Source organism: Haliotis rubra, unplaced genomic scaffold (assembly GCF_003918875.1).
Source record: "Haliotis rubra isolate DU_JTF1 unplaced genomic scaffold, ASM391887v1 Scf6, whole genome shotgun sequence".
NCBI lineage: Eukaryota > Metazoa > Mollusca > Gastropoda > Lepetellida > Haliotidae > Haliotis > Haliotis rubra.
The window spans coordinates 4557758-4569037 of record NW_025767301.1 but is presented as its reverse complement, the minus strand read 5'-3'; positions in this window follow the sequence as shown (position 1 = coordinate 4569037).

Genomic DNA, 11280 nt, shown 5'->3' with positions numbered 1-11280 from the left:
ATCGTCAAGACCAGCACGGGGAGGTGTTCAACTGTCGGAGACTTCCTTCGAACACAGACAGAGCACAACCATGCACCAGATGAAGGCACCAAGCAGAAGTTTGTCAGTCAGATTTTGAGCTTGCCACCATCCGAGCCATCAGGACGGAATTTCCAAATGCAGGGACCAAGGGATGCTTCTTCCACTTCTCATCTAGGTCTCGCAGTTGCATACAAGGAGGATCCAGCAGTATATGAGTTCATCAGGAGAGCAGCTGCCCTTGCCATATTACCTCAAGATCAGGTTCAAGACACCTGGATTGATGCCATGGACTCCTCCCCAGCCTCTGACAGCATTGAGGACTTCAAGGATCACATGGTCGTCACATAGGTGGACTATGACGCCCAATTCCCACTGTCACTTTGGAACCATCACAACACTGTAGGACCAACAACAACTTGGAAGGTTTTCACAGTCGGATGACAGAGCCAAGCTGAGACAACTCGACTTTGGGGCTGCTCCTCCAAGTCGTAAGCGAGTCTACAGAGAGATCGACAAGAGGATCCTGAGGCTCAAAGGCACACTGAGTCGCAGCGAGAGAACTCCTCTTCAGTTCCTAGATGCGGTGGCCAACCTCATAAAACTTGGCTAACAAGACGTGAACTTTAATGGACTTGCTATAACTAAGCATAAATTAGATCTATAAATACAGACAAAATATTGATATGTAAAAAATATATCTACTTGAAGCTACTATTATGCATTGTTATTTGAAAAATATTATATTCTTGTTATCAAATAAATATTAGAGTTTTTTCTTGTGTTTTAATTTGGACTATTCCATTATAATGTGTAGGTAACAGGTAGTTGCTAATCTGTTCATTGAACCCTAAATGTTGTTGTTTTAAGGTGTCTGCGAACCGCCTGTCTGCATAATGGGAGGACACCTGTCTGCCTGCCAGGTGGGTCACAGTATAGTTTGTTTCTTAGAAGTGTTTCTACCATGTAATTTTTTCTAAGTTTTTCAATAATTTACGAGTAATCATTATGATTAGCAAATGGTACATCGTGATTACTCATATGCCATATTAGGTTGAGGTGGTATGAATGATTATACATGCGTTTTGAATTTGAAATTTCAACCATTATCAAGTAATCACAAAAACGCATTTTCCAAACATTTCTTGCCTTACTTTAATTCCTTCACCGAAGTTGAATATTCTCAGTTAAACTAAGACAGTTTGTTATCACATATTTTTCTTTTTTTCTTTTAGTTTCACATTACACTGATAACAGCCTGAATATTTAGAAAAAAAGCACCAGTCAAAGTTTACAAGGTGACAAGAGAATTACAGTGTCCCTGTTTCTGATATTGTCAATATTCACCTGATAAAGGAGTAAGAATATACCCCAAAACTTTGTGTTCCTCATAATAACGAAGTTGACATCCATAAATTCTCACCTTTCTCTTCTAAATGCTGTTCAAAGATAATACACAATTATGTACTAGTTCCAGCATTTTTCCACCTGTACAAACTGAGAAGGGGAGAGGCTTCATTGTTAAAGTGTTTGCTTGTCACACAAAGGTGGGTTCAGAGGTTACAATATGGTAAAGCCATTTTCTGTTGCCCCCCTCCTCTGTGATGTTGCTGGAATATTGGTAAAAGCAAAGTATAGTCGAGCACCGTTGCGTCAAACTCTGATAACTTGATATCTCGGTTGCCTCGATATACCATCTCAGTCCCGTCAAAATCCTTCATAATTTATCATCATGCAAGGTCTCTTAACTCGATACGGATGTCTCAATATTTCGGATATCTCGATTTAATTTCATGGTCCCAACAGCAAAATTACCCTTTTAACGTGATATTTGCAAAGAAACTCGATTTTCACGTACCTCTCATGGGCAAGCATCCCTCTGAACTGAGGTTGTTTCCCCACGATTACACACGGTGCGGCATGAATCAAAGGGATGCGGTAGTGTAAACTAATTAGGGCTAATTGAGTTGAAGGTGTTACTTGTTTGTTATTTAATTAGGATTAATTAAGAAGGAATTAATTAGGAAGTACTCACTGTTACGACTGAACACTACTGATAACGGATTATAGTTTCAAATCAAAACATACTGAGAAGCGTTTTGTTTTCTTTCATAGTGATATGTGATGATATGCCCTGGTTGGACGTCTCTAAGTTCGGATAACTCGATAATTTTTCTTGGTCCCATGAATATCGAGACAACGGTGCTTGATGCTCGACTGTATAACCTTCTACACTCACTCACACTGAATACTGCCAATGCTAGAGTGAGGCACTATATAGATGAAACTTTCATTTGATTGTTACATAATCTGCACTCCGATACACTATTTCATTTCCTTGGGTCAGGTCAAGTATAATAAAAAGTGTTGTTTCACAGAGGGGTCGCCATTTGTGAAATATGCATCATGTCAGAAAGCGCACATAAAATCTCCAAATCATTATCAGATGGGTCAAACAAATTACTACATTTTGACTGACTGAGTTTAGTTTTACGCTGCTGTTAGCAATGTTCCAGCAATATCACGGCGGGGGACACAAGAAATGGGCTTCACACATTGTGCCCATGTGGGGAATCGAACCAAAAGGTCTTCGGCGTGACAAGCTAATGCTTTAACCACTAGGCTACCCAACCGCCCACTACATTTTTAAACATTTATTTGTGTGTAAATGTATACATGTTAAAAAAGGTGCTTACAATGAACTTCATGGAGGAACACCACAATGATATTGATGGAATATTGCTTAAAATGGCCTAAGACCACACTCACATCTTCCTTCCTTACATGAAGGAGGTACTACTGAAACTATGAAAGAAAACCAAAGTCTACAGAAGTATATGTACATTTATTTGATATATTACGGTTATAATGAAGACACATGGAACTACAGGACTCAACATAATCCAATTACAACCAAAGATAATTCAATATTTTGATACACTGAAACCTCTTTAATTCAAACTCTGCAACTTTCCACAAATATTGTGTAAAACAATATAACCCAATAGCTCTGCAAAATGTACAACATTTATTAATTTCCTTTTGGATGTAATATTTTGATTATATACTGAAAAAGTTGGAAGAATGATTTAGGATGTTAAACAGAATGTCAAACTTGTGTCCTTTTATACAAATACATGGACTAGAGCAGATAGAGGCTGAATACTAAATCTTGAAAGATACTCTGTGATATTAACTCTCAAAGACTTCAAAGTCAGTGAGGTGCATGTGTAATTAATTTGCTCTGACTGGTCATGTGATGATCTACAGACCCTACTTGCAAGTAGTGCAGGTATATAGAGGATGTTTGTGACTGAAAACCACAAACTTTGAAAGTAGTTAGACTTATTGTATCCATTGTTTCAATAAGGGTTAAGTACATCATGCCTGTACATGGAATGCTTGCGAGGTGAGACTGAGAAACCTCACAATACTGAAATGTACAAGTGACAATTCAACCAATCAGATGACTGGAAATGTAGTAGCTATACAATATAACCTATTATGCAATGACAATCTGGGATGCTGTTGTACACAGCAACCTTAAAGCTATGACTCACCTAAGTTAGTGATAAGATACAATCACCTTAGCGCTAAGATTGCTTTGTACAACAAGGACTGATGAAAATATAAATGACAACATTTATGCAGTGAAGTTTGATTGCATAGGAATCAGTATATGATAGTGATTATTGCTCAGTGCTGGATCAGCCATCTTGTAGCTATTGCTGCAATACATGATCTTATGCAAGGCGGGTATATTCTTCTTTCAACATACACAGAAAGCTGTCATTAGGGAAAAGGCACATTTGTAGTCATTCTGGAATTAATTGTTTTCTGCAGGAACTCATCAAGTGGTGACATACTATGGGTGAAGGGGTCTGGACAAGACAAACCAGTGGCTGATGGTATGAGCACTTATTCACAAATACTGTACACTTAATAAAAATAACATATATGACTTAGTTTTACAATTTTCATTTCCATTTCTGTATGTGTCTGTGGTACCCACAGGAATAAGGCAACCATAATCCAGAAGGAATGTTTACGACATAATTATATACAATTGATATTTGACTATCTGTTGGAGCATGATGACAGCACAACATACATATTTGTTACCCCACTTAGTGGGTCAGTGTGCACTCAATTCTCTGCTCAATGGGGATCCTACAAGCCAAGCTGCATGTGGAGTCATCCTGACGGGTACCCACTTGGTGCTGGGGAAATAGAGGCATATTTCAAACAAAGCTGCCTAAGGTGACAAAACAGGAATTTAACATTGTTTGGGTCAAAACTGAATCCTTAAACAAAAACTCCATGGAGGCAAGCTGATGAACCAATCCAAATATTTTCCATGATCAAAATGCCCAAACTTCACCTGATTTGTGACTTGTGCACTGTGTGTGCAATCAGCTTAGTTTGACAAGCCCTGTCAGGGGTGGAAATAACTTTAAAATTGCTAGTGTACTCCGGTACAGTGACACATGTAAAATCACTTGCCCTGATAATTTTTCCACTATACTGACCGTTTTCGTGTTGATTTTTAAAAATAACATAATTAACATTGCAAAGTCAACTGGACACCGGTACAGTGTGATACACAAATAAGCTTGCCCGACAGAAAAAAACAGTGGACTCGGACATCGGGCAATGGGTTATTTCCACCCCTGCCTGTGTACAGAGGACGTATGCTCTAAACAACCTTTGCACCAGGAAGGGAGACCACCCGTTTTAACATGGTGAGGCCAATGACCCAACCACAAACCTTCCACCCTCTGGGCAGATGTTCTAGATATCAGAGGCTGTCTGGTTCAATGCAGAGATACAGACAGACAGGGACACACATCATGTAAATTAAGTAGTGACTGAACCTGTGGCAAAGTGACACATGGACCCTTCAACGACACGACCTCACAGCTTCGACTGCAGTGAGATTCTATACATGATTTATCACAAACAAGATTTCTAATCAAATAGGAAACAGACTTACTGATTATTATCAGAAAAAAATATTTCTCTTTTCCGTATTAGGATTTACATTTACACATTTAAAGCGTGTCTTGATGCACCAAAATTCGCATCAGCAAAGTCACTCCACATATTCTGTTGACACATATCGTCAACCTCTCTTTTTGAAATAAGACAATTTGAATCACTGATGCACAAATAATGTGTGAATTACATATATGAAGGAAACTCCACTCCCAATCATCAGTTGTACTCAGCTAAAGAGTACAGCAAAATCTGGAATACAAGAAAATAATTGCTGCATTTGACTAAAAGTATCTGAGACAATTACAAAGGTTACAAGGTTATTGGAGGACTCAAAAGACAATCAGCACTCTCCTGAATGACCTACAGTCCTACAGTTTGTTAGTGAGTTAACGCCACACTCAGCAATATTCCAGCTACATGGTGGCATTAAATCTTCCTACAGCAGTAAGAAAGTATGTCCTACATAAATGGGAAAATTAACAAATCTCAGGATTAACATTCATGGTTCCTGAGTAATTTACATGGCCATTCTAAACAGGGTATGTCTGGATGGCAAAATTTCACAGGAGTTAATGTCTGCATTAATTGGGTTTCATTGGCCACAGCATGTGCTTCAAGGTTATACCACTGAAACAAAAATCTTTATGCATGTACCACAAACAAAATCAGAAAATATATATAAAATCATCAGTTTTAAAAAATCAATTACATTTTGATTGTCACACATGTTAAACGTATTCTCAGTTTATCAGTATTGTAAAGCCTCAGATTCCTTCTGTTACTTTATACATATATATTCCCATACACTCAATAGTGGCAGCAATAATTTGAGCATTGGAATCAGTGTAACTAATTACATTTTGAAAATATATTTACATTTAAAATCACAGTAGATTATTGCAGGTAACTGAATACAGACTAGATAAGAGACTTAGAGCATCACTCCAACAGAGACAGTGTCATTACACAGTATGAATACAGAAATCTACACATCATCATGGAGAAACAATGTCAATACCATATTACCTCAAATAAACAGCCCAGGATACTTATCTTTCAGACATTCTTAAACCCTGACATATCAGAGCAAATATACTATTGGTGAGAATCCTGTACACAAAAACAGGTGTTTAAAGGAGGTCTGGTGCTTAAATGATTAATTGAGGCCATGTATTTATTCAAGGTCTGATACCTATGAATACATAAGGTGGTGCAATAGTGAAACATGGCTATGGCATATGTGACCATATCCAACAGGCGGAAGTTCCAGGAACCCTTATCCTCAGTTTTTCAGGGTAAAATATTTCTTCTGTATTACGATAACTACCCTTGACTTGTTTGACCTTAGCAGCAATGTAAACTCAATATATTGCATGATGCTAGTAATATGATACATTGAGATGGTGAGTGAGTGAGTGAGTTTAGTTTTACACTGCTTTTAGCAATATTCCAGCAATATCACGGTGGGGGGGCACCAGAAATGGGCTTGGCACATTGTGCCCATGTGGGGAATCAAACCTGGGTCTTCAGCGTGATGAGGAAATGCTTTAACCACTAGGCTACCCCACCGCCCCAATCAAGATGGTGACATCACTTCCACAACAAGGCCAAAATGGCAAACAGGTTAAGGGTATTTATCATAATCAAATGGAGGTATAATACCCTGGTTAATCTAGGTTGATATACCCAGATTAACCCTAGTTTCATTCTTATCTCACAGTGTGGACCACTGCTAACAGTATCTTCATTAGCTCAGTTGAACATGCCACAGCATACAACTGGACAACTACAGTTTCAATTCATACTTTGGGTCTTATTTTTCATTAGTTGGTTTTTATAAACCTGTTGGCCAAAACTTCAATGTGGGCAGTAAAAGAAAATTGCAAAATGATTTTCAACTTCCTGATTAGTACTGTTTCACTAATGAGTTTTTTTGTTTTCTGGGATTTTTTTTGGTTAGATGTACAAATTAATGCACATTCTTACTATTCCTTACAACCTACAAAGACAAAATATCATGGACTTTTCTTTCTGTTCACCCATAAACATGATAAACCAGAACTGGTAAAAATTATTTTTGTTAATAATCACTTTAGTTTTTGGTTTTTTTGTATTCTGTTGTGAAGCAACTTAAAAAAACCCATAAGACTTTACTACCTTCAAATATTAGAAATGGTAAAAGTGATGAAAAATATAGTCTGTAGTGAGATAAATAGTTTAACCATGTGTTAAAAACACAAAATATTAAATATCCAGGCATTTTTAATTAAATACTCTCCATCAAAATACTGCTCATGTAAAATCATTTCACTTAATAATCAACTGCTGTATTCTCTTTCATATTCTGGAAACAGCCGACAGTATACTGATGCTTTCAAAATTGTATAAAATACAAAATAGATCTCAAGTTCAAAACATTAAAAAATAGTACCTCGATGACATCTTTTCAAACCACAAAAATATATTTGAGAGTTTATCAAAACTTTTGATAAAAATGAAATGCATAGATAACAAGTCACATCCTCCACCAAACAACAATTTAACATTCAATCAGAAGCATGTTAAATTCGCAAAAAGTTGCAACCTAACAACGGTTCAAACAACTTCAATCAAGGTTGATAAATCACATAACAAGCTAATTCCCAAAGAAACCAATCAAACACAGTAATAACAGTAACACATATGATCCTTAAAGTACCTGTAACATAGCTACAGAAAATACTCACTCCTGGTTTCCACCAAGGTGGGGCGGTGGGGTAGTCTAGTGGTTAAAGCGTTGGCTCGTCACGCCGAAGACCCGGGTTCGAATCCCCACATAGGTACAATGAGTGAAGCCCATTTCTGGTGTCCCCCGCCGTGATGTTGCTGGAATATTGCTAAAAGCGGCATAAAACCAAACTCAGTCAGTCAGTCCACCAAGGTGTTAATGGCTTCCATATACGTGAGTTAGTTTAGTTTGATGCCACTTTTAGCAATATTCCAGCAATATCACTGGTCGGGGACAGAGGATAAGGACTTCACACATTGTGCCCATGTGGGGATTCGAACCCGGATCTTCGGCGTGACGAGCCAACGCTTTAACCATTAGGCTACCCCAACGCCCCCTAAACAAAAGAGGTTTGTATTATGGCAGGGGACACCAGAAATGGGCTTCACACATTGTACCCATGTGGGGAATCAACTCTGGGCCTTCGGTGTGATGAGCAAACGCTTTAACCACTAGGCTACCCCACCGCCTGGCTTCCACATGAGTGATAGCTGAATATGTGCAGCACACAGCAACATCTCAAATATGACTTCCACAAAGTGTACATCACTCATTAAGTCAGATAATGCTGTTTTTAAACCTTCAAAACTATCACAAGGACACCATAAAATGTCATTAATACTGCTTTAGCTTTCAGCTGTGACACGATGCTGGTAGTGAGGGTGCTGACTTTATTCTCATCACTGACATGATAGCATTCAATACAAACAACCAATAATAAATTGAACAACAACATATAAACAAACAACACAAATGAAACAGAACGAGTGTACAATTAGTTTTCATCTAATAACAATAATGCTAGGAACTTGTTAGATATGGTATAATGAGTTTACCTATATAGTATATATTATGACATCATGCAGACATCAGGGCCAATGAAATGTAAATGGTGCTCAACATGTCTTAGAAGTACATTACTATAAACTCCTCTTGATTGCTTTGAAGACTGACTGAGTTTGGTTTTACGCTGCTTTTAGCAATATTCCAGCAACATCACGGCGGGGGACACCAGAAATGGGCTTCACACATTGTGCCCATGTGGGGATTCGAACCCGGGTCTTCGGCATGATGAGCCAATGCTTTAACCATTAGGCTACCCCACTGCCCCTGCTTTGAAGATGTCATGTATACTGTTGACTAATTGTGTAACCAGGAGACTAGAGAAGCTTTCAAATTATAATATATGTATATACTAAACAAAAGAGGTTTGTATCATGAAATATGTTTGTAAATACCATACTCATCTCAAGAAATGTCATGAAACTGAAACTGCAATAGAAAGATATCCAAAAACATTCATGATTCCAAATGTGTCTTTTTTCAGTAAATACTACTGAAAAAGAAATAAATTGACAATTTAATATTGTGCTAATCATTCTTTGTTAAACACATGTTACTGTGACGTTATTTCACCCTTCACATGTAGAACAGCTAGAAAAAAAGAAGATCTAAAAACTTTCAAATGACATAAAGTCTATATATCACAATTACTACTACAGATTTTCATTTATCAAGAAATTTATCTGATCACAGTTCGTTTTGCTTGTGAATACGTGTATATGTTTAAATATTACTTCCTCATTTTCTTCATAGATTTCAAGACATAATCAGGTACCTGGTCATGTTTCTTTTTACCTCAGTATAGCCCTACTGAAACAATATCATCTGTCATCAAATACATAGTTGAAGTGTGACATATCACATTTGACACACAGTATTATGACTTAAACCCTCACAAAATAGAAAATGAGGGCATACATAAAAAACATCTGAAAGCATTTGTACGGCTTATCACACGTGTGAAAATGAAAGAACTTAATAAGACTAAACTGCAATACTAGGCAATTCCCACAAACACATACGTTTGCATATTCTCCATAATTAAACTGAAATATTTAGAAAAACTATCATCCAGGTTGTCCATGTCATTTTACAGCAAAACAAAAGTTTGCCTTCATAATTGTTTCTTTACTTTTGCCTGTGAATACATCAGCTTGGATATAGGAAGGCGTTTCCTATTCTCATGGTGAAACGGATATCGGCTGAAAAAATAACACAAACAGTTCTTATCGTATGAATGCTTGTTGGTTTTAAATGAAGGCTCTTCTCTTCTAACATCTACATCTATCAGCTGCTAGATCCATCAGGTGAATTACCACTCGTGAGCCCGGTGATAAACAATGCCATCCGCCATTGACGAAACGAGGCTTCTCCCATTCTCGCAGTATTACCAGAAATTAATGTTACTGAGTGTATGTAAGAGCAATCCTGCCGGAAAGGGCAAGAAAAGGTAATGATATGTCCAAGTTGGTATAAACTCCCCAATATTCGTGACACTGCAAGATTTTGATCATTCACAGACATGGTCCACTTCCTAGTTACCAGTCGGTGATGTAAACAACCGGTAAGTGTCACGCATCGGCGATTTGGGCAGAAAACGTGTTTACCGCGAGAATAGGAGATGGACCTATACTACATGTAGAAATCTTGACCTTCATAATTAGAAACATTTCCTATATTTCTCACTAGGTAATGCCCTGTGTAAAAGGGTCATGTTATAAAATATCAATGAGCTCAAAGCTTTCACAAAGTCCCTATAAAAGATTAAATAAACTTATATTTTGACAGTTTTCATGATACAAATAATTCCACAACTACTAAATGCTCATTCAATAATTAGTGGTTACAAAATGGCAGATATCCTATATCAACGTGAGACCTGAGGGAGTTTGCCAAAGGGCTGATATTGAGGTTGATGACGATATGAGTTATGAAAGGAAAACTGTCACACAATTACCTTTGTATCAACTAAACACTTATAAAATGTATCTAATTACAAGTGAAGGCAATACACTTTCACCTAATTTGATGAACTTGTCGCAGAAAAAGAAACTGATCAGATGACCAACAAAGGGACATAACTCCAATTTCTCACCACCCAGGCTCATATTGATCCCCAATTTAAAATGCATGTCAGCCCAGGTAGGGTGCAATATAGATTGTGATTGTTACACCCTCTTTTATATGTTTGCTCTAATGCACATGCAAAATATTTTATATAAATGATAGGTACATGTATAAGAAAAGGGTGTTTATCACACACATAACCCAGCCTAGGACAGTACCAGTTATACAAGCTAGAACCACTGTGTGAAAGTAACATGGGTAAGTAGTAATGGCCTTGAGGGGTGGGTCTCACATAACCTATCAAATGTGTCTGGACAAGAGTGAGTGAGTGAGTTTAGTGTTACGCCACACTCAGCAATATTCCAGCTATATGGCGGCGGTCTATAAATAATCGAGTCTGGACCAGACAAACCAGTGATCAACAGCATGTGAAAAAAATGTAATAACTTATGCAGAATGGTGCAACATAGCTACCCCTGCAACCAATCTGAGTTTGATTATTGCCACATTTTGTATATTGACAAAACAATCCTGAACAGTATTTCAGTTATATCATGGAATGTGAGCTTGACGTAGGGGTAAGCACA